The sequence below is a fragment of the Furipterus horrens genome, unplaced genomic scaffold (assembly GCF_987537825.1).
Source record: "Furipterus horrens unplaced genomic scaffold, mFurHor1.1.pri manual_scaffold_5, whole genome shotgun sequence".
Lineage (NCBI taxonomy): Eukaryota > Metazoa > Chordata > Mammalia > Chiroptera > Furipteridae > Furipterus > Furipterus horrens.
The window spans coordinates 28,447,297-28,454,736 of NW_028327175.1; positions in this window are offsets into that span (position 1 = coordinate 28,447,297).

The window sequence follows — 7,440 nt, forward strand, 5'->3', positions numbered from 1 at the left end:
CATAAAGGCTATTTTCCACAAACTGAGTCATGACTTTAATTTTAATGAAAACATATTTAAAACACCTGATAAGACAAGCATTTTAGGGCCACCACATTGTGTACATCCAGGGGCTTACATTCATATTTCAGTCTATGCAAATGTTTTCGCCTTAAATTATGCAGGGCACAGCCTGGGCAGGCATACTCATAGACCTGGACATTGTATTTAAAAATTGTTATACTAGAATACAATTCACGACATTTGATTTTCCCGAATGTTTTTGAGTATATCAAATTAAACAAGGTGCTTTTGGGGGAAAGTCACTTGACAAATCTCAGTAAATAGTATTTTGGAATATATATTTCAGAATTACAAGAAAGCTTTTAATAACAGGATAACAAATATTTTATCATTTAGATGGATTCTAATTTTTTGCTTTCAACAAGCTAAAGAAGGCCCTGATCGTATTTTCGGGTTTTTAAAAATAATTTTTAATGACATATTACTATATGATTTTGATCATATAAATTCAATGAATTGAGTGAAATAGTTTTAACAAAAGTCCTTTTGTTTCCATCTAAAGTCATTACACAAGTAGATTTCTGGAACTGGGGGAATGATAACCCACAGAGCCCCCACTGGGCAAGGATCGTCATATTCTCAACATTCCACAGCAGCTGATAGTGTCCCTATCATAAAGACATGGACACCGAGGCTTCCAGAACCTAGAGGACTCATTCCTGTCCCCAGAAGTGTGGGGAGGTGGGCATCTACTTGACAACAAATCTATCTCTCCCTCTGTCTGGGTTTTTCAGGGCCTGCTCTGCCTCCCTTCTCTTATTTCTCACCTTTTCTGTCTTTCTTTTCCTGTAAACAGAACTACAGAGAACATCATGATGTGTGATTAATTACATGACAAAGCAATGTCCCAAGGAATTTCTTGGGATTAATGGCCACTAGTAAGGAGTTCACCAGATATCCCTGTGGTGATCAAGTCTCTGGGAACTGCCTGGGGATAACATCCTTACTCCTGGATCAACTTTTCCTTTTCTTTGCTCAAGAATATTTTTTTAAAAGTTAGATTTTCGCAGTGGCAACATCTTTAGCTTGTTGGTGACACTCCAATATTCAGAATAGTTGTCTGTATTTAGATGCTGGTGAATCTAGGGATTGACGATTTTATGAAACAGATTCATTCAGTTGCAGTTCAAAATGGCATTCTGTCTAAAGAGTTTGCCTGTATTATTTAATTCTACATATAGTTCAATACACTATATTTTTCTTAAGAATAATGTGTAGTTGTGATTAGATTTCTTCCTTGGCACTGTGTAGTGTGGATTATGTTGGAACATGTCATTTTATCACCAGCCACTAGCTCTGGCTGGGCAGTTTATGCAGACACTATACAAAGTCCTGAGAGATCTGTTGTTAATATGTAACAACATCACTAATCTGACTTGACTTTGACACAAGTTATTAAATAGGTGAATAATCACAGTGTGCTTATGGTTCCATTGTACTTGATTTCCAGAGGATATTTTGTCCAGTTTTATTTTTATAACTGTATTTATGATATAACAGAATACAATATAATATATTATAATAGATATTATAAATTGCAACTATATTATAAATATTATATATATATATATATGTACCTGGCTGGTTTGGCTCAGTGGATTGAGCGTCAGCCTGCGAGCTAAGTGTCGCTGGTTCGATCTTCCAGTCAGGGCACATCAGAGAAGGAAAACTCTGATTCCAAAAAACCTCCGCTGCCTTGTGGCATACCTCTTCAGGGGAAAGGCTAAGGGAGTAAACCCCGACAGAAAATCCGGAGCCGGAGTCCCTAAGGCGGTTTGACGTTGTAGTCAACACCGGCAACTCCTGCGGCGCACCTGAAGCCAAGCTGTATTGACTCCGTCTTTCCCTTGGATCCTTCAGCTGCGAAGAGAGGGGGGGTCTGCTGCATGGGCAACAACAGACCCTCCATATCACCCTGCCCAGGCTCTGTAGCTTCAGCTTCACTGGAGAGGACACTCCAGCGTCATCGTAAGATGTCGATTCAACACGGGAGGAGACAGATACCATGTCACTCCCGAGTCGGACTGCACAGCCATTCTCGGCGGTGCAGATAGACTCTTAAGAAGCTACAACATCGTCTCTCGAGATGGACGGCTGCCGATGATGATATATATATATATATATATATATGAATTTTGTATCTATGGCTCTCCAAGAGTGGTTTTCCATGACATATGTTAGTCTAGACAGGGTGTTTTCTATGTGTCTGTGAGGTTATATTGTGTGGCCAACTAATTCAGTTCAAAGAGCAAAAGCCCACTTTTTTCCTTATAGTCTCAGCTTCAGTTGTTCAAAGTGATAAAACTGCTCTCCAGTGTTTTTCTCAGCGGGGAGTAAATATTTGCCAAGTTATTTTATAGCCTCTCCCCATAGCTTTACCTATGAACTTTACCTTAAGCTTCTCATAGCCCAGATGTGATCCAGATGCCCTTTGCTCTCCAAACTTATACGTGCAACCGCCTCATGGTCATCTGCTGTGATTCACCCTCCATTCAGTAAATACTGTCTGGGCAGGTATTAGCTGTTGACTCTGTTCTGCATCGAAGTCCAGATCGTGGTGGAGGAGAGTGGCGGGGATGCTATGACAATACCTCAGACTCGCTCAGCCCAACCCTGAACTCACTCTGAACTTTGCCCAGGTCTGCTTTCTCCCCTACATTCTATTTCAGTTTTTTGCATCACCTTTCACCTATTCTTCTATTCATTTAATAAAAAATTTAAAACTGCAATGTATTTTTATTCTAATATTACTTAGTGTTAGGATTTTATCAGTATATTTACACTGTAAATATGACAGGGTTCAAATATGAAATATAATTTCATCAGGCAAAATCTATCTCTAAGCACCCGTGCCAAGAAAGAAAGAATTCTTAGTTTCCCCTCAATCATCTGATAAATTACTGGGTGTTATTTCATTGATGAAGTCTCTTATCCCTCCCGGTTATAATGAATGTTAACAAGGGTGTTTTGTTAGACATTAAGATCAGTTTGGATAGCTGTGGTTGGCAGTGGGGACCTGGCATTTTAGGGCAGGTGCAAGCTTTGTAGATACCTTCATGTTGTCTATCAGAATTATCCATAGATGACATCTACTGATATGTCAGCTATGACTCTATAGTTACAGTAAGGGCCTTTCAGTCACAGAGATTGTTTTACATATTACTTAATTACATTGTGATTTTGCTTTGAGTTAGAGCAGCTGCTTTAATACATAGAACTCTCTTCAAATCCTTTTTAAAAACAAAAGCTTTTTAAAAGCACAGAAAAATCTCTTTTTACAAGTATTTCCCTAAGTAGTAATCTGTCTGGAAAAAGGCAACATCAAAAAAAAAAAAAAAAGAAAGAAAAGAAAAAGAAAAAAGAAAAAGAAAAGCAGTACTTGCATCCTTCCACAACCAGATCAAAATTACAACCCAACTACAGAATAACCATCATTCAGAAGCACCTGAAATCTAGCCAAACAGAAGTCCTACAACTAAGGGTTTAAAGAAGAAGCCACATCAAGACTGGTTGTGGGGGACAGAGACACAGAACCAGATGGTCCCACACCCACGTGTGGTGGATAAAACTTGGGAGGAATATCTTGTCTACAGGAGTCCCCCCAAAAGAGCAAAGTTCCAGCCCCATACCAGGCCCCTCAGCCCAGGGTTCCAATGCTAAAAAGGGAAGTTCTCATAACTTCTGGCTATAAAAACCAGTGGGAATTGAGGTTGAGGGAAACAGAGGGCTTTTGGAGTACCAGGCATTCCTCTTAAAGGGCCTGCACACAGACTTACACAGACACACTCATTCTGAGTTCTAGCATGGGACAGCAATTTGAAAAGCTCCAGGAACATACAGAGGAATTAAACTGTCTGGCATCAGGAAGAGAGATCTGGAGGTGCACTTTCTCCCGGACAGAAGTGCTAGCAGAGGCCATTGTTCCTTTAATGAGCCCTTTCCCCACAGAGATGGCAAGTGAGCACCATATCTGAGTCTTCATTAACCTGGCTATCACTGTGTGGTCTGCCCTGGTGATTCCCTGAGGACCCCCACCCCAACTTTTGGGTCCAACCTGGCTTGTTTCCAGTAGTTTTTCCACATAAATGGTCCATGTTGAGTAGGCGTCAACCTCTCAAACAAGCAGCATCTAGCCTTGGTGTGCAATAAACCACTTGCTAAGTAGACCCAGGCCTGGCACTAGTGGCAACCAGCCTTGGGTTGTAGGTTGGCCTCTCCTGGGCACCTCCAGGCTCAGCACAAGTAGCAGCCATCTGCAGATTGCTTTGTAGCTCATGCCCAGTTACCCTGGGCAGAACACAGGTGGTGGATAATCTTGGCCTGCACCTCCATGCAGGCTCCAGAGCCCACATATCCAGTGGACAGCTTCAGAACACGACGAAAGACCACTCAACTACCTCCACAAGTGACACACTCAAGGGGTGGGCTTAGCAAACACCAGAGTTCCTCTGAAGTAAGTTCTGTCCCATGGGGTGGACTCTGCACAGCTGATGCTCCAGGTAAATCACTCTCATTGAGGTGCCAACAGCAGTCAAGGCTCAACTACAACAGGAGTGTGTACACAGCTCACACAGTGTGGAGGGCAATGCACCTGGAATGCCCAGCTTGGATGAACAGGGAGGCTGTGCCATTGGACCCTACAGGACACCTATTACATTAGGCCACTCTACCAAGCACAGGTGACATAGGAGCTCTACCTAATACATAGAAACAAAGGGAGGCTGACAAAATGAGGAGACAAAGAAATATGTCACAAATGAAAGGACAGAACAAAACTCCAGAAAAAGAACTAAACAAAACTCCAGAAAGAGAACTAAACAAAATGGCCAGTACTCTCCTAGGTGCAGAGTTCAAAATACGGGTTATAAGGATGCTCAATGAACTTAGGGGAAGAGTAGATGAACTTAGAAAAAACTTCAGAAGCATAAAAAAAGGATATGGAAATGATGAAAAAGAACCAGTCAAAAATGAAATATGCACTAACTGAAATGAAGAATAGTTTACAGAGAATCAACAGTGGAGTAAATGAAGCCAAGGATCAAAACAGCAATTTGGAATATAAGGAAGCAAAAACCACCCAATCAGAGCAGTAAAATGAAAAAAAGATTACTGGGGGGAGGAGGGCACTAGGGGACTAAATAATAATAGAAAAATGTAATAAAGATTAAATTAAAAATGGTACAACCTTAAGAAAAAGAATCCAGATAAATGTGGATAGTGAAAGGAGGCTCCAGGAAAACTTCAAGCATGCTAACATTCATGTCATGGGAATGCTGGAAGGAAAAGAGAGAGAGAGCATGAAATTGAGAACCTATTTAAAAAAATAATGACAGAAAACTTCCATAGCCTGGTAAAAGAAATAGACATAAAATTCCAAGAAGCACAGAGCATCCCAAATAAGATGAACCCAAAGAGACCTACACTAAGATACACATAATTAAAATGCAAAAGTTTAAAGACAAAGAATCTTAAAAGCCGCAAGAGAAAAACATTTAGTTATCTACAAAGGAGTTCCCATAAGACTCAGCTGATTTCTCAAAAGAAACTTTGCAGGTGAGAAGGGATGGTCAAGAAATATTCAAAATGATGAAAGCCAAGGACCTATAATCAAGATTACTCTACCTAGCAAAGTTATGATTTAGAATCAAAGGACATTTAAAGAGCTTCCCAGACCAGAAAAAGTTAAAGGAGTTCATCCAGCAAACCAGTATTATATGAAATTGTAAAGGATCTTTTTTAAGAAGCAACAAAAATGAGATAAAAAATAAGAACAATAAAATGGCAGTAGATACATATCTATCAACAATTGACTCTAAAGAACAAATTAATTAACGAGCAGAACAGTAACATAATCATAGATACAGAGAACTTTTGATGATTTCTGGATAAGAGGGAATTTGGAGGGATGGGTGAAAAAGATGATGGGAATAAGAAATACAATTTTGTAGTTACAGAATATGGAATATACTCAATAATATTCTAAAAACTATGTATGGTGTCAGATGGGCACAAAATTTATTGGCATGAGTATTTAGTACGTTAGATAATGTCTAATCACTGGGGTGTACATCTGAAATTAATATAGTATTGTATGTCAACTCTGAGAAATAAAAAAATGATTTTTAAAGAAGTGAAAAAAGGAGGAAAAATAAATTGTCTCATTTTATTAGATGGGGTGCTATTATGGCTTTTAAGACAATAAACTTTATCTTCATGTAGGTATTCAAAATATGAATAGATTAAATATATTTCATGTTCAATCTGCATGATCTACTCTAGAACATGCCTTGATTGGTGTGGCTCAGTGGATTGAGTGCCAACCTGCAAACCAAAGGGTTGCCAGTTTGATTCCCAGTCAGGGTACATTCCTGGGTTATAGACCAAGTTCCTTGTTGCGGGCATGTGAGAGGTGACCACACATTGATGTTTCTCTCCTTCTCTTTCTCCCTCTCTTCCCTTCTCTCTGAAAATAAATAACTAAAAATTTAAAAAACAAATAAATTCTAACAACACGATTAACAAAATAGAAATGAAAGCCACAGAATGGGACACAGTATTTGCCAACCACATATCTGACAAGGGATTCATATCAAGAATGTTTAGATAACTCAAGAAAACAAACTGACTACAAATCTGGCTAAGGAGTTGAATAGACATTTCTCAAAGTAGATACACAAATGGCCAATAAGCAAATGAAAAGACGCTCAATATCACTAATCATTATGGAAATTAAAATTAAAATTAGAATAATATTCCATCTCACACTCATTAAGATGACTACTATGTTTTTAAAAAAACAGAAAATAAGAATGAAGAGATATATCATGACATCCCCTTTATGTAATTTGCCTGTATCCAATTCAACTCCCCCATGAATTAGTGAACATCTGATGCGTATGACACTCTCTGTCCCAAAAGTAGGTTGAAACATGGTGAGGACACATATTGTGCTATTAGCTCAAAAGCAGGGCCTTCTGGTAATCACAAATATTTCAACTTTTTAAAATGTGATGAGTTATTGTGGTACAATAAAATAAAAATGATTTCTCAACTGATGTTTTTCTCTCTCACTTTATGTTTGCCTATTTTTATTAATTTAAAATCACTTCTACAATGCTTACCCTGTATCAATTAATGTTCTTAGCCCTTTATAAATAATAAGTTATTTAGTTGTCATAACAACCCTAAGGGACAGATATTGTAAACCCATTCTACAGATGAGGGGAAGGAGGATTTAAAAAAATTTTTTAATCCTTACCTGAGGACATACTTATTGATTTTAGAAAGAGGGGAAGGGAGGGAGAAGAAAACAGAAAGGAACATTGATGCGAGAAAGAAACATCGATTGGTTACCTCTTGGTTGCCTCTCATACATGC